Here is a 22,532-nt window from a genome sequence, read left to right as displayed (position 1 = left end):
TGCCCAAAAAATATTGCTGAGTCTATATAAAATGGAAACCTTTCTGATGAACATAAAGAAGAAAGACCAGTGGGATATTTCCTGGTAGTGATTAAGATGGCTAGTCAGCAATCAATAAGGATGTCCTGAAATAACAGAGGGAGGGGGAAAAGGGGGATAAAAACAGGAGGAATGAATAAGATTTTAAAACAGAGGCAGCGATGACGTTTAGCAAGAGTAAGATCATATTACTGCCCTCAAGAGTTTTCCTCTGTTTCAGTGGTCTGGAGTTGGGGCAGAGGAGAAGAGGGGCAGGGAAAGCAAGGAGCCAAACACCTGTAGCCCAGGTTGGATTTTATCCTTTTCAGTTTCTCGAGGCTCAGACACCTCTGAAGCAACCGTACTGCCCAGAGCTGCATCATTACAACCAGGGATATTTAACCTCCCACCCCCCTGCACTGCAGCTACTTCAGAGGGTTTAGTGTTACTAGGGGGTACAATTTCTGATAGTCTTCAATAAAAAATATATCGGGGGGGCTGTGTTCTCTTTCCATCAGGGGAAGAGAAGGGAATATGCATTTATATGGTGCCTACTGTGTACCAGACACTGTGCTAAGTGTTTATTTAATTTGATCTCACAACAACCCTGGGAGTTAAGTTCTATTGATCCCCATTTTATAGTTGAGGAAATTTCAGCAGACATAGGTTAAATGACTTGTGCAGGATCAAACAGCCAGTAAGTGCCTGAGGTCAAATTTGAATTCAAGTCTATCTGACTCAACGCCTAATGCTCTATCCCAGGGGTGAGGAACCTGCAGCCTCAAGGTCACATGTCCGTCTAGGCCCTCAAGTGTGGCCCACCCCTGCTCTATCCATTATACTACCAAACAAACAATAAACATTTCTTAAGCTCCTACTTTGTTCCAGGCACTCTGCTAGGCACTAGGAATACAAAAAGAGGCAAAAGACAGTCCCTGCCTTCAGGCAATTCCTCACTGATTTCTCTGTTTTGTTTTTCAGCTATTCCTCTGGGAGTGGTGGGTAAGTTATTTTTCTGCCTTTACTTATTCTGTTATCCTTACAGTATCTGCCATATCTGTTTCTATTTCACGGTTCAGTTTTTCTTGTTTTCCATTACCCAGTATTACGTACAGTTACTGCAAATTCTGTGGAAAAAATGGAAACTCCACTGATTAACATAAAGAGGAAAGAATCAGTAAATGTGTGCATACATGTTCTGGTGCATATATACATATATGTATATATACATGTGTGTATGTGTATGTAGATATACATGTACATTTTTCTGGTATCCCCTAGCATATGATGGCTTTTTTCAACAACTCATAAAGGATGTTCTGAAATAAGAAAATAGGAGCTGAGGAGAGAAGGGATAATAAAAAAACAATAGAGATGAAAGAAATAAGAGGCTCGAATTTGTTTTTTTTCCAAAAGACACTGCTACAAAGACCCTAAAGCTGGGATCCAAAGTTGAAGTTTGCAGGGAGGTAAATTTCACCTAAAAGTGTTCTACCAGTTAAAGGTATCCCAACTGTAGAACCTCAAAATCTAGTGTGTCACCCTCTTCCTATCCCTAAAAGTGTTCAAGCAAAAACTAGATAACCTTTCTGAGGGATGTTGTAATGGAATTCCTACATTGTCCAATGGGAGGTTGTATAAGATGACTTCTCAAATCCCTTCTGATTTTATAAGATCCCAGGAGAAGGTATCAGTGTGAGTTCTCTCTGCTAGGTTAGCACTACCGAATTATTTACTTCATTTCTTTCTTAGCCATATCTGAGTCAAGCATCAGTGAATTCTTTGCTTTTCACACAATATCCTTTCATCACCTACAGTGAATGAGAGACCTTTCCCTTCCTTTCTCTTATGGGAGTTAGTCTTAATGCAGGCTTGGGCAGGTTCAGGAGTGTGTCTTAATTAAGATTTAGGAAAGTTCAGGATACCAAAAAAAAAAAAAGAAAAAGAAAGAAACAAGGAGCTCAGTAAAGTAAGCCAGCTTTATTGAAGGGAGATGAAGGGGAAGTCGGGGAGAATGGACACAAGGCTAGAGTTCTAGACAGAATTAGGCACCCCCTGGGACTCCAGAGGTACTTTCTCTGGTGCTGATTCGATGCTAGGGGGTGGGAGAGCCATTGAGAAACTCCTGGAGAATTAGCAGCTAGTCGATAATCAAACTCTCTTACAAGTTGTGGTTTGTCCTTTGTTCTCAAAGAGGACCATGACCCCAGCAAGAAAGGGGCTTTGGACAGTTACTATTGTCTTCTGACAGGGTGACTCAGGGGTTTTCCAGCTCTTCCTCAGCTTCTTCTACTCACTACCTAATGCAAGAAACATGACTCTCATTTCTCAGCCCTTCTAATTAGCCTGAAAGTTTATAGGTAACTATAGATCTGGGGAACTCCAGAGGTTAACATAAAACCTGACATGTGATTTCCTGGATTTCAGGGTCTCCCAATGAGAAAATTCCTTCCACCAGTGCAGATGGGCATATACTCTGCAACTTTTGACCTGGAGAGCTGCCCAGGGTCAAAGAGTCAGTTTGTGTCAGAGATAGCTTGAAGTCAAATCTTCCCCACCCTGAGGCCAGTTTTCTCTATCCAGTATTTTACACTGCCTCTTAACATAAATAAAAAAAATTAGAAAAAAGCAGTTCCTAGTGGTGTTTATAAAAGAGGAATAAAGAGAAGGGAAATGAAGACAGCACAGTTTAGGACAGAGTGAAATCTTGCTAGCCCCCTGAAGTTGGTTGAAAATTTAGTGCCTGGGCTCTGATTCTTATTATCTAGCCACTGCTCAGATTTTTGCAATCTAGCCAATAGCTCACAAGTGTTCAGATTCCTTAAAGGTCTGGTTAATATGGTGGATCTTTAATAAACCTAGTTTTTGGCTGAAAAAGAAAAAAGAAAATTTAGTGCCTGAAACTAAGACGGCTGAACCACTCCTACAGTGTTGTTGTTTTGTTTTTTTTTCTTTCTCCTATAAGCCACTCAGACTAAGCAGTGGGATGAAACCACCCTACATAAGGCCCCAGAACAATAGTGGGTGATGCCTAATCTTCCCATCAGGCTTCCTCCTGATCTTGCCAACTGTCACCCACCAGCATTCCACACCCATGTTCATGACAAATCCTTTATCTGACCATAATTTGTTGTCATTTCACTGCCTTGAAAGTCCAGAACCTGTTGTTCATCCTTACTAATTAAGGTCTCCAGTTCAGCTCTATACTGTTCTTTTCTCTCCAGTCCCTTTTATCTAATCACCAATCTTGCCCTGCCAAATCTCAGCCTTGTGTAATTCCCACCATCTGCTGCTTTTGCTCCTTTTCACTAGCTGCTGAATGAAACTGGAGAAAAATCACAAGCCATACTAACTGGGTCCACTAAAAATTTAGGTAACATAATCTCAGATAGGCCTTCAATTTGCAAGGAAATACTTTACATGTTTCTAATCAATTCACTTCTACTCAGCACAATGGCTTCCCCACCACCACCTTTTCGTCCTCCCTCAACACTCCCAACACTCTCCCTTCCCCTCACTCTCTTATTTTTTTTTAGCTGAGAACCTGTTTCACTGACAAACAAGGCCATTCACCAAAACCACTCTCTTCTCCCCTCCTCCTCCTCATATTACCCAGATGACTTCTGCCACTACCTTCTCCTTCACTCTTGTCTCATGAAAAAGCAGCCCTTCTCCTTGCCAAGGCAAGCCCCACTATGTTCACAAGTGATCCCATTCCACCCCATCTTTCCCAGAAGATTGCCTCTCTATCTCCCCTACTGTCTCACTGATCTTCAATCTCTCCTTGTCTACTGGCTACAAACATGTGCCTCTTCCATCCTCAAAAAATTCCTCACTTGATGTGTCCACCCCTACTTGCTATCATCCCATTTCTTTCCTTCCTATCTTGGCTACCCTCCCTGAAAGGCCATCTATAATAGGTGCCTCCATTTGCTGCTTTCTTACTCTTTTCATAATTCTCTACAATCTGGCCTCCAACCTCATCATTAAACTGAAATGCCCTCTCCAGAGTTACTCTTAATTGCCAAATCTAATGGCCTTTCCTAAATCCTTCTCTTTCCTGGCTCTCCTCCTGTTTGGTTGCTCTTTCTCAGTCTCTTTCACTGGATCTTCATCCAAATCTCACCCACTAAGGCTCTGTCTGGGCCCTCTTCTCTTCTTTTCAGTTATTTTTGGTTGTGTCTGACTCTTTGTGACCCCTTTTTGGAGTTTTCTTGCCAAAGTTACTGAAGTAGTTTGCCATTTCCTTCTCCAGATCACTTTACAGATGAGGAAACTGAGGCAAACAGGGTTAAGTAACTTACCCAGGGTGATACAGCTAGTAAGTGTGAGGCCAGATTTGAACTCAGGAAGAGGAGTCTTCCAGACTCTGGCCTGGCACTCTATGTATTTCACCACCTAGCTGCCCCCAAAACAAAAAGTTTTTGGATTTAACTATGAAGGTCATTGTTGAGTCATTTCAGTCGTGTCCAACTTTTGTTACCCTTTTTGGGGGTTTTCTTGGCAAAGATACTTTAATGGTTTGCCATTTCCTTCTGTAGTTCATTTTACAAACAAGGAACTAAGGCAAACAGGGTTAAGTGACTTGCCCAGGGTCACACAGCTAGTAAGTATCTGGGGCCACATTTGAACTCACGAAGATGAGTCTTCCTGATTCCAAGCCCAGTGCTCTATCCACTGCACCACCTAGCTGTCTTCTCTTCTCCCTCTATATTGTTTTGTTTAGGGATCTCATTAGCTCCTATAGATTCACTTAACATCTCTATACTGGTGGTTCTCAAATCTATTTATCCAGCCATAATCTAGTCTTACATATCCAACCATCTACTGGACATCTTGAACTGTTTGTTCCATAAATATTTTAACTCAACATGTTTAAAATTTGAATTCATTATCTTTCCCCCAAAGCCCACTGCTCTTCCTAACTTCACTATTCAAGGACACTACCATCCTCCCAGTTGCCCAGGCTCACCACCTCAGTGCCATCTTTAGCTTCTCACTCTTTCTCACTCCCCATATCCAATTTGCTGCCAAGTCCTGTTGCTTCTACCTCCAAAATATCTCTTGAATACACCCCCTTCCCTCTTCTGACATTGCCACCACACTAGTATTAGACCCTTCTCATCTTGAATCTAGACTTTTGCAATAGCCTGTTGACTGGTCTACCTGCCTCAAATCTCTTCCCATTCTGGTCCATCCTACACTCATCGGACAAAGTGAGCTTTTTTTTCCCTTCAATTATTCATTAAGTTAAAATAGGTCAAGAAATATGTTAAACTTTCAGCATTAGCCAGAATATGATTTTTCAAGACCAGATAATCCCATTTGTGGATTACTCAGTTTCCTGGGGACTTCTCCTATGTCCTGTTGATTGTTTTTTTGGCCATCTTGTGGCAAATTAGCACTCCTACCAGAGGACAGATGGTAACCAGAGAGAGGCTGTCAAACTCAAAGCAGCTGATTTTTGTTACTTGTTAGCTGCTCTGGAAAAATGTTTTGTTGAGGACAAAATACTGGAACAAATGGATTTCCTTTATTCATGATCTCTTAATTTCTCTCCTATTAATGGAGAGAAATGAAAGTTGGTTGTTTTCTATTGCAATGTGCCCTACATATGTAGGAGTCATTATTCCCAAACACTCCACTGATGCTTTCCTTTCCTTCAATCCCATTTCCTGCCTTAATCATGCCAGACTGATTTAAGATTGATGAGAATACACTACTATAGCCCCAAAGTTTAAAAAGAAAATTGTCACAAATCCACATACAAGCAAGTAGCAGTATTGAAAACATTAGTTTCTCCATAAATATATGGAAACGATTTACAAGACCTAATTTTTACATGAGAACAATTATACATTTTGTAATCATTAGCTGAATGGTCACCATTCCTTTTTACATAGTGTTTCATCTCTCTACACATACTTCTTATCTCCCACCCTATCCCTGAATTTGATGCAATAATCCCCACCTCTCTGGTTTACAGTAGGAAATTTTTTAATTATAAATATCATATCATTTAACTCTATATATAAATAATGTATTGGCAAGTATCTAGTTTCAAATTAGGCTCCTAGAAGATGGTAAAATAGATGTTTCTATTTTAAAAATAAATTAATAAAAGTATATTTTGGTGAAGGGAAGGAGGCAAATAGGGAACTGGTTCATGTTCCAATTTGAACTGGACACTTGCCTCTTTTTACTTCTGGAGAAAAAAAAATTTTGAAAGTCATGTACAAATTTTATTAAACTGTGTAGCAATCTTTTTTTTAATTTTCCCAGAAATGTTTTATTGTAGATCTCTGGTTGCCGCCTAATCAAGGACAATAGGAATGATAATCATCAGCAAAAGGATAAGAACAACGAAGCCACGAAGGCCTTCATTGTGCATCCACGCCATCACCTTTGTCTACAAAGCTGTTCAGATCTGGTGCTAAAGGCTGTTGTATCATCTGATAAGCTTTCTGATTTGTCTTGTAGCTCATTCAGTCTCCTCACTCAATCACTTTTGTAATGTTCTCTCCAATGACATCAATTACTTCATCCACCTGATTCTGTACTTGCCTAATTTTGTTGTTCTGAGGTCCAAATTTTGGGCCACATGGGCCCCTTAGGAAAAAAATCCTCTTCTTCATCTGAATCTTTTTCCAAAAAGATTTCTCTTTTCACCTTTCATGGAACCAGTGACATCATCATCATTTGGGTAGCTCTTAAAAAGGTATCTATATTATTCAAAAAGTTCTTTTCCTCTTCCCAATTTTAACAGGCAGATATATACTACCTGGGCAGCCGTTAGAGCCAGGCCAGGCCAGGCCAGGAAGGGAAGACGAAAGAAAGAGGAAAGGGAGGAGGGGGAGGGGAAATGGCCTTGGGGGAGTATCCAGCGTCAGTCACTCAGCTCCTCTGCTGCCCTAACCTCAACCAGTAAGCATCCAGGTGTTCCCAAAGTTATCTTAAGGTCGCGCGCGCGCGCGCGCGCGCGCACACACACACACACACACACGCACACACGCACGCACACACACACACACACGCACACACACACACACACTCCTCCCTACTCAAAAAACTCCATTGGCTCCCTGTTACCTCCAGGATCAAATATAAAATCCTCTTTTTAGCTTTAAAGCCCTACCTTTCCAGCATTCTTATGCTTTACTGCTCTCCACAGATTCTGTAATCCAGTGATCCCATACTCCTTGCTCCTTGTTTTGAATGCTACACTCCATCTCCCAACTATGAGCCTTTTCATTAGCTGTCCCCCATCCCTGGAACTCTCTCCCCATGTCTCTCTGCCTCCTGGCTTCCTTCAAGTCTCAGGTAAAGTCTTACCTTTACCAAGAAGTCTTTTCCAGTCTTTAATCTTAGTGCCTTCCTTCTGAATTTTTCCCTACATTTTCCCACACTGTCGGTCTTTTTGTACACAGCTGCTCAAATGTTATCTCTCCATTAGACTATGAACTCTTTGACAGTAAGGACCATCTTTTGCCTTTATTTGTACTCCTACTGCTTAGCTTACCTGGCACATAGTAGGTCCTTAATAAGTGTTTGGTTTCTCAGTTTATTGTTGTTGCTGTTGTTGTTTCTAACTGATCGACCACGTAATTGCACTGTAACTAAGGAGTATGGAAGCAGTGGGATAGAGAAGTCCCATTTCAGACACTCCAAAAAATGTATTAGGGGGAACTTGGTTCTTGTACCAAACAATTCTCATGGATTTCTCTATTCCTTTTTCAGTTGATTCTTCAGGAAACTGCTGTAAATATTCTTCCTTATTAGTATCCTTTGGTCTCCTGAGATGTATGTGTGAATGTGGTAATTGTTGGGTAGGGTAGGTAGGAGAGAGCATTCTCTGGTCTGCCGTTTCTTGTAAAATGCAGAAGGTGGAAGGGGAGGGGAGAGGTTTGAAACTCTCATTTCTCAGTCTCTTGCTTTCCAGTTAAGGTCAATCTTACAGGGCCACAGGATGTAAATCTGTAAGTTATCTTAAAGATCACCTAAGTGTAATCCCTTCATTTTAAAGACGTGTAAAAAGAGGCCTATAAGTCAAGTGATTTATCCAAGGTCATACAGCTAAGAAATAACAGAGCTGGGATCTAAATTAGACCTCAGACTCTTTCCCCTGCAATCTGCTACCTCTCTTATGCCCCGCATGCTCATAATTTAATGATTGGGAGAAGTGAAACACTCCATAGAATAGTTTTAAAAATAAAAAGAGGACAAGGTTTCTGATAGGAAACAGAACTAACTCTTAACAGAACTAACAACAGGGTATGTTGAATCTCTCCTCAACCCCTCCATGCACTAAAGTTGACATGCAACAAGTTGATTGATACTCCATAGGAATTCCCCTTTTGCATGTCCTCCCCTGGAAAGTTATTGGTGGTAGCTCTGTTTTCCTTGGGCCAGACAACCTACATTGATCTCTTTCTATGCATTTGTCTTTTAACTGGAGTTTCTCCAGGTGGTAAGTGCCTTGTCTATTTCTCCATTAAATGTCTTTACGTCCTTCTACAGATCTTTTTCTGTCCTTTCTGTTTTTCTTTTCTGAGATTCAGGGCTTAAGACTCAGCTTCTCATGTCTCTCTTTAATCCAAGATTGCCCTAAATTATTATTGATTCTGTGAATTATTTGATTACCATGAAGAAAGATGCCTAGAGTATCCCCATCCCTACTCCTCTATGGAACTCACAGAAGGCCTTATGGATCTCATCCATTACAAGGTGGTCTGTCAGTAAAAAAAAAAAAGAAATTGGAGGATATTCTGAAACAAATAGAGAGAGAGGAAGGGGAGACAGTAAAACAAGAGGGATGAGATAAAGGACAATAATGAAGTTTAGTTAAAATGAGATCTTGGGTTCATAGATTTAGGTGACCTTAGAGAAACTATCTAATCCTACTTCACAGATTTTACAGATGAAGAAACTAAGGCACCAGGGGGAGGGGGCATTTGAGTGACTTGGCCAAAAATCACACCAGTAGTAAAGTATTAGAGGTAGATTTGAATAGAGAGAGCTCCTCTGACACTAAATCCAGTATGCTTTTCACCTCACCAGGATGATTCTCATTACACTCAATAGTCTCATTCTTAGGAAGTTGCTGCCAAAAGAGAAAGGCACAGCAACCTCTACCCTACCCTTTTCAGGTGAATTGGAGTGAGAAGCTTCTGAGGCCACCCTATGACCCAGGGCTGCCTCATCAAAGCCAACAATGTTAAATGTCTTGACCTCACTGTGGTGTTGCTGACATGGGCTGGGGGTTGGCGGTGGGGGGGAAGGGTGGAATCGGTGTTAGTAGGATTCCCATTTCTAATGTTTTCCCCTTAAAGTTTCACTAGGATCTTTGTTATTCTTGTTCCCAGCAACCACTTCTTATTTCTCTGTGGTTATACCTGTTTTATTTGGATTTTTTTAAGGGGGAAGAAGGGTTTTTCCTTTTTTTTTTGTTTTTGTTTAGGCAATTGGGGTTAAGTGACTTGCCCAGGGTCACACAGCTAGTAAGTGTCAAGTGTTTGGTCTGAGGCCGGATTTGAACTCAGGTACTCCTGACTTCAGGGCTGGTGCTCAATCCACTGCACCACCTAGCTGCCCCAAGGGTTTTTCTTTAAAGTGCTATCCCAGACAACGGCAAATTCAAGTTCTTTATCTTAATAGTAATTTCGTTGTCTTCGTGGCCACCTAATTCAGGAGTTACAAGGACTAGAAAGTGCTCCTTCTCCTTCTCTCTCTTTCATCTTCTCAGTCAGGAAAATAATGTTTGGCCAAAAAAGACAGAACTTCCATAACTAGGTGGGGACTGAAGCCCAAGAACAATGAGGAGATTGTGAGAACACCGGCTACTCTCAAAGAGTCTAAGTCTTTTGATCTGGAGAAATTGAGTCCTATAGTACTGAAAGGGGGAAAGGGAATAAGGATTTATATGGTGCCTCCTATATGCCAAGCACTGAGCTATGCACTTTTTTTATTACCTTATTTGATCTTCACAGCAATGCTGTGAGATAGGTGCTATTATGATCCCCAATTTACAGTTGAGAAAAATGAGGCAAACAGCTTAAGCGACTTGCCCAAGGTCACACACTAAGTATGTGAGTACACACTTGAACTCAGATCTTTCTAACTCCAGGCCTAACACTCTCTACATTGTGTCACTAGCTGCCCCCAAATTGCCATCAAGATCTCAAGTTGTGTCCTCAGGCATAAGGTAGAAGCATGGGGGTCCAATTTCACAAAAAAAAAAATGGAAGGAGAGAAGAAAAATTTCACATTATTTGCTTTATTAAATTTCCAGGTTGCTTGGCTGAAAATACCCCAAATACAATCGACGGAGATATCTGGATACAAGGAATAATTGAAGAATGCATTGACTTAGGAACAGGAAAAATCTACTATTTTGAAGACGAATGCTTCCAGGACAGTAGGGGGGAGGACAGCAAAAATAAAACTGAGGAAAGAAATGAAGTTCTCCTTGAAGGAGAAGAAAGGGAAGACGAGCAGGCTGAACTGGACAAGGAGAAGGAAACCGAATAAGAAAAGAGCATGATGAAGGAAACAGAAAATAGGATGAAGGCAAGAAATTGAAGGTCAAGGACAAAGGGGAAGACTTGGGGGGAAACAAAGTTCTAGAATAAGCAGAAAGGTGGGAAGGCTGAGAGGTGCCTGAAGATGAAAAGTCAAATCTAAGGACATTTTTTTTTTAAAGAAAGTTAATAGGGTGAGTTAAGGAAGAGAAATTGACACAAAGGAAATGATCAATGTTACTATGAAATTCTCTCCTGTTTCCTGTCCCAGTCATCAGTTAGGATAAGAACATTCTGTGAATTCACGCGCTTTCTACTACTCTGCGTGTCATTTGAAAAAAGTCCTTCAGAGGTTTCATCTTTTTAGTTCTCTTGGTCACAAATCTTGGGTTCCAAATGTCTGTTTTATAAGTTCATGTTCATATTATTCAGTCAGAAAGAAATGAGGATTTTCTGAAATAGAGTATTGATTAAAGCAACTTAAAATCATTTCCTTTGATTAGTCTGGTATCTCTGTGGGAGCCTCTATCAACCCAAAAGATATTAATTAATTACCTGCTATGAATAATAATAATAATAATAGCTTTGCATTTATATAGTGCTTATTACAGGGCAGCTAGGTGGTGCACTTGATAGAGTGCTGGGCTTGGAATCAGGCAGACTCATCTTCCTGAGTTCAAATCTGGCCTCAGACATTTACTAGCTGTGTGACCCTGGGGAAGTCACTTAACCCTATTTGCCTCAGTTTCTTTATCTGTAAAATGAGTTGGAAAATGAGTTTGGCATTCCAGTATCTTTGCCAAGAAAACCCCAAATATGGGGTCATGAAAAGTTGACAGAACTTAAATGCATGAACACATCACACCTTTCCAGTGAATGAGGCCAAGTCCCAGGTCTTTCCTCTATGTGCCTCTGCTGCCCTCCTGTGGCTGCCAGACCTCAAGGCCCTGACTTTTGTGCTGGAGGAAAAAAAAAAATCGTGCCGGAGTTCCTGCCACAAAAAATGGGAGGAATTCAGCAACTGAGAACCGAGACTGTCTAGTTGAATGCACTTATTTAATAGATAAGGGAAATGAGGCCCTAAGAGATAAGGTGACTTATCCACTTCTCTGATAGGGGAGCATCTCTTCCTAAGTCACTCCTATTCCCAATTGGTCCCCAAAGCCACATTCCCTCAATCTTGTCCTTATTCACTAAGGTTTTTGGTTTTCTATTTTAAGTCAAGCAGTAGCTTGGGATCTTGTAACTGAGGTCTACCCTGTTTCCACTCTTCAGTCTCCATTTCCCCAAATGCCCATCTCTGCTGCTTTGAGAAACTTAGAATTAGATTTAGAGCTGAATGGGATCTTAGAGGTCATCAGGTACAACATCTTCATTTTACAGATGAGGAAACTGAAGTTTTGCAAGTTTAGGTGCTCATGTTCACAGAGCTAATAAGCATCAAAGGCAGGATTTGAACCCAAGTCATCTTGATTTTAAGCCCAACTCTTTATTCACCATGCTATATTAACCTCTGTCAGTCTGATGAAGGTCATAAGGTGATCAAGTTAGAAAAACAGGGCTCAAACATTCATGTGTTAGGACAGGAAGAATTTATTAAGCATCTGTGCTCAGCATGGAAAAGGGGAGACACAAAAAATAATCTGGTAGGGAAGACAGGAAATACATGAAAAACTCAACCATTCATATAATTTTTTTTTTAATGGAGAAAAGAAGGATTTTCCATGCCTTGTTCAGAAAGAGGGAACAACAGGATGCCCCTGCTGGTTGTGAGGGAGGGAAGAGCTGAGCTCCAGACACAGCTGAAAAATTCTCCATTCAATCCCTCTTCCCACCCACCCAGTCTCTCAGCCTCCATTCCTACAGCTGTGGACATAAGAAGTGAGAAAAACGGTCTCAGGCACTCTGCTGTAACTATAATCTGGAGAATCTAAAACCTGTGAATCATAAAAATTGTGATTAATCCACAGGTTAACTGATGTATGAGTCCAAAGACAGGCTACAAACCCAGAGCTAATGTCTTGCCTCAGCCCTGGGAGGTGTGGGCAATAAGATGTAGACAGAGACTTGATGAATGACTGATACCACATGCCAAAAGTTGTTTGGGGGGGTGGGAAGGAGGAGAGAAGATAACACAGGGGAGGATACAGGGGTCACTTCAGTGATAGAAGATAGGAGCTGAGAAAATAGGGATAAGGGCACAGTGGGGGGAAATGAAATCTGATCAGGGAAATGATATGGGGGAAGTGTCAGAGAGGAGACAGATGAATAGCTACTTCAAACCTCAAGATGGGGATAAGAAATCTGTCACCAGGGAAATGGAAAAATGTATTCACCAGGAGAGGAGGTGACAAGAAGCACAGTCACTGTAGAGGAAAGAAGTGCAGGAAAAGGACATGGTCACGGGGTCCTAGACACAGTGACTATTTTGAAGGTCCCGTTGGTTCCTGTTGAGAAAAAATATATAACAAGCCATTTTCTGATAATCCTGCTGAGACCTCATGCTCACTCCAAACCCTCCAAGAGGTCCTGGGGGAAGGAAAGGGGAGGACGGAAAGAGTGTAGAAGACATGTTGTAAGCACTCCTTCTTTAGCCTCTCTCCCTCCCATCTTTGCCTGCTACTTCTTCTACCAGGTCACCATTCTGATGATCTCCAAGAATAAGACATCAACTACTAGGCCAATGATGAGTCCCACAAATGGAAAGGCAGGCAGGGGAGCCTCTGAAGTCTGCAGGTGAGGAGATGGTGGCAGCTCTGGGAGGTGAGAAGCTGGAAAGAGATGAGGTAAAGTAAGCCACCTTAGCTCTGCTTCCAGGACTTAGCCCCCTGTCCTCATCTCCTTGTTAAGCATAGAAGCTCCCAAGCCCTGCCCAAGGGCATACCTTCCAGGGATACAGCAAATCACCCATAGCTAGCAATATTCCTACTCCTTCCTCTACCCATAAAAATCAATTCCATTTCTAATTCAAAAATCCCTCCAAAGATTTCTTACAGTCAGCTAATCCTGCTGGTTTTCCTGGCACTGCCTCGGTCCCTCAATTATGTATTAATTAGCCAGACCCAAATTTAGAGAGAGAATATATACCAGCATGTGGAATTTATTTGCAGGCCTCCAACAGCCTAGCTATAACAAACTGTAGCACCTACTTAGCAACAATTATTAGTTAAAATAGTGTAACTTGACTAAAAGGGCCAGTTGAATGGGACTTTCTCCTCATTGGTTGAGATTGATACCTCAATATCAGATATCCTGACTCGTTTAGCTTCCAGCTTTGAGAGAAAAAATGCATGATTTTCAACCTTTCTTCAGGTTGCTGAAAGGAGAGAGACTCTGGGAAGAAGTCAACATAAAAGAAGCTAGCAGTCCCTACCATGCCCCTACCCACAGCTTGCTATAGTAGAGACTTCAGGGAATTTCCTCTTGAGTGACATCTGGGATTTTCTCTCTTAGTTGAGCTGAGTTCTTTCTCCCAAAGGGACAACTCATTTACTTTGAGCATTGTGATGGATATTCTCCTTATATATACTTTCTGTGATTTCTGTTTTGCTATTGACTTGGATAAGTGGTTTTATTATCTATGTGTGTTCACTGTAGAATCAGTATCTGGTGGGAAGGTCAAGCCTTGGATATGAAACTTGGGGCCCTCCTTGCCTGTTAAGAAATAGAAATCAGGAGCTTAGCCTAAACCAAAAAATTGCTTCCCTTAGGGAACAGATAAATATAATTCTGGCTCGGTAGCACCTCTGAGGAAAGCAGAATAGCCAAGGTTCTGTGCCCAATCTGCTGCTCCCATTCCCCATCAGGAATCAAAGTACCCCCTGGAGAAGGGTAAAGGGAGAAGATAGCTATTCTTGCCTCCCTGCTAGCCACATCTAGACAGACCCATGTGGACACAAATAAACGACACTGGCAAAACCAAAATAACCCTGCCCACACCCCTTAAAATAAGAGGCTGTCAAAAGAGCAACTAGGAGGCCCAGTGGATAAAGCACCTGGCCTGGAGTCAGGAAGACTCATCTTCCTGATTTCAAATCCAGCCTCACATACTTACTAGCTAAGTGACTCTGGGCAAGTCACTTCACCCTATTTGCTTCATTTTCTTCATCTGTAAAATGAGCTGAAGAAGAAAATGGCAAACTACTCCAGGATCTTTGCCAAGAAAACCCCAAATGGGGTCACAAAGATTCGGAACTGACTGAACAACATCAACCCCTCTATTATCTCCACCCCCCTCCAATGGGTCCTGTTTTGTGATGGTGACCCAGTCACAGGTGAGGTTTGTGCCTCTTGCCCTGGAAGCAAAATTTTGTAGTTCTGTTCATAATTGACTGACAGGACCTGAGCTAGAATCATGGAATGTCAATGCTGATTCCTGAAAGACCTAAAAGATCATCCTTCTAATCCACTCCCCTGATTTGGTAGAGGAGCCAATCACGATCTAGGGAAGGAGACAGTGAGTTTCCGAAGATCACAGTCAGACAATGGCAAAGTGGGGCCTAGAACTGAGGTCTGCTAACTTGGTATAACACTATCTCCACTTTAGTACAGACCCTCTCCTCCTTGCTCATAGGCACTGGCATGGACGAACAGCTCTTCACTCTCTTAAATTCAAACTGACAACTGTTCCCAGCTATTTAGCTACTCCCAAGTTAGGGGAGACCTCTGGCAAAGCCACCATATTACACTGCTACATTAAAGAAGTCTCTAAACTTAGACTGAGCACCCAACACATAATTTACATCATGGTTCAAGTCATTACAAATCCCCCTACCCACACATTCCTTTTGTGGCTTATTTTTTCTCTTTCAAAGCTGCCCTCAAAGTTCATTTTTACTCTATTTTGCCTGGGTACAAATGTTGATGTGGCAGAAAATTTTGTTTTCCTGCTTTGCACCCCTAGGAATGGTCTTGGTCCTCTACATCCCTTGTTCCCCTCTTACCTTCCACCTATTATCTTAGCCCATCTCAGGCTGAGGGATTCATTCAGTCCCCAGTGATTGCACAAGGCAGGAGTACCTCCACTCCTCTCCCTGGAGAATGTTTACAGACACCCACTTCTGGAAGTTTCCATCTCCTGCTGGTCATGTCACCACGTATTCCATGTCCTGAATTTCTTCTTCTTCATCTCTGAACCAAGTCATTGAGGTCTCTGGAGGGCAGAAGCCACAGGCCGGGCACCTCCAAGTGACCCTTTCATCAGGGTGGGTCACATTCACCATGGGAATCACTAGAGAGGTTGTGGAGTAAGGAATGTCCCTTCTCTGTACCCTAAGGCCCCTTCCCAACCATAGGATTCCTTCTTGTCACAAGTAGATACACTGGGTTTGCTTTCCAGCCAAGACGGTGGGAAGGGGCTTGATATACTCCTTTATACTGAGGTATGACAAATGATCTTTATTTCTTCATATATTTTAATGATTTATTATGAACTTAATTTTAAACATCAATAAAACCTTGATAAAATCAACAATTAATATTTCATACAAATATTCACATTTAGAAAAATAAATGTCAATATGTAAAAAGGTCTATAGCCATTTATCAGTTGTTCCATCTGTCTCCTCCTCAGCTTTCATTACCTACTCATGAATATATATTCTTATGTCCATTTTCCCCTTTATATAGTCATAGAATATACTCTATTCTTATGGTTCTACTTTCTTTGCATCATCTCATCAGTGTTTTTTCAATGTGTTTTTATATTCTTTACATTTATCACTCTTAAATGTGTTACAGTATTCTACAGCATTGATATAACAAAATTTACCTACTCATTCCCCCAAGTATTAGACATTAAAGGTTATTTCCATTGTTTTTGCAAATTACAAATAATGCTGCTGTAACCATCTCGGAGAAGAGAGCTCTTTCTGTTATTTTCATAAGCTCTGAGGGTGTTGATCATCAAAAATGGGATGTACAGGTCAAAGAATATAATTTTTATAACTTCTACATTATGTTACCAGTTCATTCTCCATAAAGATTCCACACATTTTCAACCAGCAGTGTATTAGTATAAATGTCTTTCCACAACTCAGCAAGCATTAGGGTTTTTTAATTATTTCTAATGGATGTGTGGTAGTACCTCAAATTTATTTTAATTTTCATTTCTTCGGTTAATGAGGTTGTGCTTTTATTGAGAGATTATTTATAGTTTATGTTTCCTTGACCATGAAATGTCTGTCCATATTCCTTGACTATCCATTCATTGGGAACTATACATGCTATGGAATATTTAGCTCCTTAACAATTTTAAGCAAGTTTGGGATTTGTTTATTTTTTTTAAGTATGAACCTGTAAATTCATTGGTGTAGGGAACTTCCATGTGGAAATTCCCTCTAACAATGCAGAGGGGTAACTGTTCTATATATTCTTAGCCAGCTACCCAGGTCACCGGAACTAAGTTATTTGATTGGCCCAGGTTTTGTCCTGGAAGTGGTAGATACTCTACCACAAGATACAGTCTCTTGCTCTGGAGTGATACATCCTCTTCTTTGCCACCGCTGTCCTTTTGCCTCAAACTCCATAGAAACAGAAGATTATTATAACAGTGAATAATTGTTACACCATGAATTCAGTACTGACTTTCAGTACTGACTTTCAACTAGGTGGCGTAATGTATAGAACACTGTGCCTGAAGTCAGGAAGATTTCCTGACTTCAAATTTGGCCTCAGATACTTACCAGCTGTCTGACCCTGGGCAAGTCACTTAACCTTGTTTGTCTCAGTCTCTTCATCTCTAAAATGAGCTGGAGAAGGAAATGGCAAACCACTCCAGTATCTTTGCCAAGAAAACCCCAAATAAGGTCACAGAGGATCAGAGATGACGGAAAAAACAAATTAAACAACAACTGACTTTTAGCAAGTGGTTAACAATAATTTGCTTGTATAAATAAAAACAATGTAGCCAGGAATAGAAGGAATGCAGAAAATTAGGGGAAAAACTTTCATAAACAGTGTCTCAGGGTGTGATTATGTTGGAATATTGCTGTGGTGTAGGAAATGATGAGCTGATTGATTTAAAAAAACATGGAAAGACTGGGATTTATGAAAGAAGATGCTATTCACCTCAGAGAAAAAGATGACAAGTGGAAATACGCATAGTACGGTCTTACATATATGTGTATATACATATATATATGTTTATAGATATCTATGTGTGTGTGTGTGTGTGTGTGTGTGTGTATCCACATTTAATTGTAGCCTTCTTTAGGGTAGGGGGAGAGGGAGGGAGAAAAAAATAAAAAGTACACAGCAGAGAACAAAAGAAAATCTATAAGGAAGCAAAGAAAAAGTGGGTTGCTTGTATTTATTATATAGGTTTTCTTGTAATGGAAATTTATGGTTTTATATTGAATTCTCTTATGTTCTGCTATGTTCATGGCAATGTTCTTTTTTTTCTTTTCTTGTTTTGTATTTAAGTTTAAAATGAATAAAAAATTTTACCAAAAAAAAAAAAAACAATAATCTGGTCAGTCAGTCAATAAATAGTCATTAAGTATCTACTATAGAAAATTAAGGTAAACTGAGGGACAATGGTCTGAGCATGATCAATTTATTAATTAGGTTAGCAGTAACCAAAAAGTGGGTCAATGGCCTCTCTCAATGACCAAAGACCCTGAGGTAGGGCTTACTAGCCTGTATATAATTTTGGAAAGTACAAGAGAAAAAAAAATAGAGTCGGGTAGGTGGGGAAGACAATGTAATTGGTCACAGAGTAGACAACATAGTGATGAGGAAAGCTAGCAATAACTCCCCCTCCTACCCTCCTGTGACTAAGAAATGTTCATTATTTGAGTCCACCTGCAAGGTTGGTGGGATATAAATCAATTTGCTCCATCTTCCCCCAGGGGCCTGAACCAGGAGACCAGATAGTGATATCTCACTAGCTTCCTTAATTTACCAAGCAAAAGAAACACTAATAGCAATCACAATGCAACTCTCAGATAGAAATATTATTCCCAACTCCTCAAAAAATATTAGGGAGCACTAATGGAAGAAAAATAGTGTTTATTTTCCTGATAGGGAACTAGGACTCCTTTAGTTTCTCAAATTTGGAAAACATCAAAGACTTGATGCACACTCAAGTTGGTCCCCTAATTATCTCCCAATCCTATTTGGAGAGATTTTACTCACAGGAAACAATTCCCTTTAAAGGCAGTCCAGGGAATATACCCAAGTTTTTATTACCAATTATTTCCAAGTGTATATACAACATTGCAACTTTTAATTAAAAAAATATCCCCAATGGGGTACTTACCTCCTTACCTCGGATTTCAGGGAAGAGTCAGATCACAGCAGCAATTCCCTAGAAGAAAAACCCTCCCATTGGATGGAAAATGTCTACTGGGCCCCAAAGAAGGAAAAAATTCTTCTAAGAGGTCTGGGGGACCTGGCTTTCATCCCAAAATCCTGGACAATCCCCCAAAACTGTAGTGTGTAAAATTTATCCAATAGCAGTTTTCTCTGGGGCAAGATACCATTTCATTAACAGTGATGCATTATACTGTTAGTAAAACAGGTCATGCTGGCACCTCAGCAAAAAGTCAGAGACCTAAGCATGATCAATTTGTTAGTTAGGCTATCAATAATCAATAAGTTAGATTGGTGGCTTCTCTGCATAACTATCAGGCTATCAGAAGGAAGACACACCTAAGTTAGAGTGAGGGAACTTAGGTGTGTCTTCTTTCTGATAGCCTGACAGTACATCATTTGGACCTCCCCTGGCAAAGGCAAGACAATTTGAATTGGTAGACATTTTAATAAGGTGGGTTGAGTTACCTTAGCTCCTCCCTATTACTTAATCTCAAGTGATAGGATTAGTCTGCCGCTGGGGAAAGTGGGCTGGCTTTGAGATGTGGTTGATTACCCCACTCTGACCCTTAAGGAATGCAAGTTGCAACAAGAGACCCAAATCCCTTTAGCAATCTTGGCTAGAAAAAGCAAAAACCATCTCAATCAGTTTGCCACCAGTTTGCCTCCCCCTCGGAGATCAAGTCACCCCTGACTTTGAGGAGGAAAAACAAGGGCAGGAGAGTTGTCCCTTGGGGAGGGACTAACCTAAGCTGGTACTCTGTTTGGTTATTGTCCTTTGTGCTGGAAGAGAACCAAAATGACATCACTATGTCAGGGTCAATATACAGTGTGACCGACTGTGGCTGATCAGACCAATATGAGCTTGGAAGGTTCTATCACAAGTCGGGTACAAATAGTCCATATGAAGATCTGGAGTGGAGATGTCTCTAAATTTCCATTATCTCACATTTCTTTTGAACTACTAAAATTCTGTTTTGCTCATAAAGCACAGCACCTTCTTTGATGCGGGCATGCCATACTGGGTGGTCCTTTGCCAGCATCTCCCATGCCTTAAAATCAATTCCAAAGTTCTTCAGAGACACCTTGAGAGTATCCTTGCATCACTTCTACTGACCTCCAGGTGAGTGCTTCCCTTGTGTGAGTTCTCCATAAAATAGTCTTTTAGGTAAACATGTACACTTGGCCTTTGAATAATGTGGCCAGACCATCAGGGTTGTACTCTCTGAAGTAGAGTTTGAATGCTTGTCAATTCAGCTGAGAAAGTCCTCAGTGTCCAGTACCTTATCTTGCCAGGTGATCTTCAGAATCTTCCTAAGATAATTCAAATGGAAGTGATTCAGTTTCTTGGCATGGTACTGGCATACTGTCCAGGGTTCACAGGCATACAACAAAGAGGTCTGCTCTGTAGACCTTCAGTTTGGTAGGCAGCCTAATAACTCTTCTCTCCTACACTTTCATTCAGAGCCCCCTAAACACTGAGCTAGCTCTGGCAATGAATGAGTCAATGTCATCATCTATGTGAACATCCCTGGAAAGTAAACTGCCAAAGTAAGTGAACTTATCCACAGCATCCAAATTTCTCCATTTGCTGTAACTGATGGTTCTATATATGGATGGTGTGGTGCTGGCTGGTGGAGAATCTGTTTTCTTGGTGTTGCTTATCAGGCCAAAATTAGCACAAGCAGCAGAGAATCAATCAATACTCTCTTGTATCTCAGTCTCAGGGGTTATGCTTAGTGCGTAATTATCTTGCAAACAAAAAGTTGCACACCAACGCTCCCTCCACTTTAGTCTTGGCTTGTAGTCTATTTAAGTTAAATAATTTACTGTCAGTGCAGTAGCTGAACTTCATGCCATTTTCATGTCACTCATGGCCTGTCACTCTATATCCTTCTCCTTACAGTAACAGCCATTGACCACAGATACAAATTGAACAATCTCAAAGAAGAGGCTCTATGAATAGGCTATGGAAGTACAATTTTGAAGGTTTGATAGCATTTCTACCTTCCTAAAGTCTGCAGTAATATTTATCAAATGCAAATTGACAATTCAGAGTACACATTTAAATACTTAAGACCAGATACTTAATTACCAGAAAAGAACTGGTCTGCCAGACTGTCATGTAATAGGCCCTAAGTCATAAATCAACCACAGCATTCTGATGAAGAAGGATAGAACTTATCAACATTACAAATAAATCACATTATATAGCATTCCAAAATCAAAAGTACTTCTATACAATAATTCCTAAGTCATAATGTAAGAAACTTGTAACTTAACATTAATATAAAACAATCTCATCAACTTAAACACAAAATAAAACGTATTGCCAGTCCAATGACATTAATTTAGTTGAATGTATCCCCAAATCATCCACATGGAAAAACCATTTCACCCATCTACTAACACTGACATTCTATACTAGTTGAATTCAGAAACCTATACTACATAGAGTAGTTGTCACATTTGCTATCACAGCTCCAAAAGTATGACACCCACAGTTCCTATTCAGAGCATAGATCAACCATGCTATCAATAATAATTTTCCCCAATTAATTTATCCAAACATGTATAGGTCCAAATTTAAACTACTCAGCTTTAAAGATTGCTACTTAATTCCAGCTGCTTTTCATCATCCATAATGTGTGAAATTAAGCTTGAAAATCAGCAAAAACTAACTCCAACTTCCTGAGGAGGAAATAAGCATTTCTCCAAGAGGCATTTCACCGAATTACTGGAATAGACACTTTGCCATTCTCCTCTTATCTTGATGAGGCCTAAAACTTCCTTAAAATTGTATTTCTTCTTTCCAAAATCATGGTGCTTTTTTTTTCCCTCTGCTGTTTTTCTAAGTTAGCTCTTACTGTAGAACCCGATAGCTGGCAAAATGAGGGCCTTCTAGCCATCTTGTTAGAGTGAAAATCACTGCTTCTGTGTTCTGCAGTTGGGAAATGAGGAATTGAAACCATTCCCCTAGGCTTTAGATGAATTTAGTGCCTATGTATTCAGAGGTGGATTTTTCAGACTTTTCTACTTTTAAGAACAACTTTGTGCACTTCTCATTCTCTTTGAAATGAACTTCAGGTGTATCCTTCATCAATGTAAACCACTTCTTATTTCCTTTTTCATTCTCTATTATTTTTTTACTGGTTATAATTAATCCAAACTGAGCCTGGCAAATGACAGAATTGCATTTCTCTGTATATTGATTCAGCATTTCACTTACTAATAGTGTTAATTTCTTAACCTCATACTTCCCTGCTTTCAAATTATGTTTCAATTGCTTTCAGATCATTTCCTTTTTTTTTTGTTGTTGAATCTCCTTTGCAAATTAGCACAGTTTTCTTATGCATCTCAAGTTCACTGGAAAACTTTGCTTTTAGGTGACCAGAGCTGAAACTTCCAGGTTTGCAGACAGTTTTTCATTTTGCCAAATTAAACATTTCCAGTTTGGCTTCTTACTTAAGAACTTGAAAATGCATAGTTTATTCTAAATTCTTTTAATGACTTTACTTCTACTTTATCTAGGCAATTAAATTCTATCAAATCATTCAAAAGCTCCTAAAATGAAATTTTGCTTTTTCCCAAATTGTTATTTTACATTTTCTGAGGCAAAGTCTCCTTGGATCAAGATGATTTAAATGAAAGAAAATTTAAGAGAATAAATAGTTACTAGGTGAA

General features: G+C 40.3%; 1 pseudogene; it reads right to left on the bottom strand.

The window, feature by feature from the left end:
* Positions 1–6,331: 6,331 nt before the first annotated feature.
* On the bottom strand, positions 6,332–15,757 carry LOC114053564 (annotated as a pseudogene).
* Positions 15,758–22,532: the final 6,775 nt, after the last annotated feature.

This window comes from Vombatus ursinus, unplaced genomic scaffold, assembly GCF_900497805.2.
Source record: "Vombatus ursinus unplaced genomic scaffold, bare-nosed wombat genome assembly UNPS02014811.1, whole genome shotgun sequence".
NCBI classification, from domain to species: domain Eukaryota; kingdom Metazoa; phylum Chordata; class Mammalia; order Diprotodontia; family Vombatidae; genus Vombatus; species Vombatus ursinus.
The sequence above is the reverse complement of the archived record's forward strand: the minus strand, read 5'-3'. Positions and strand labels throughout refer to the sequence as shown.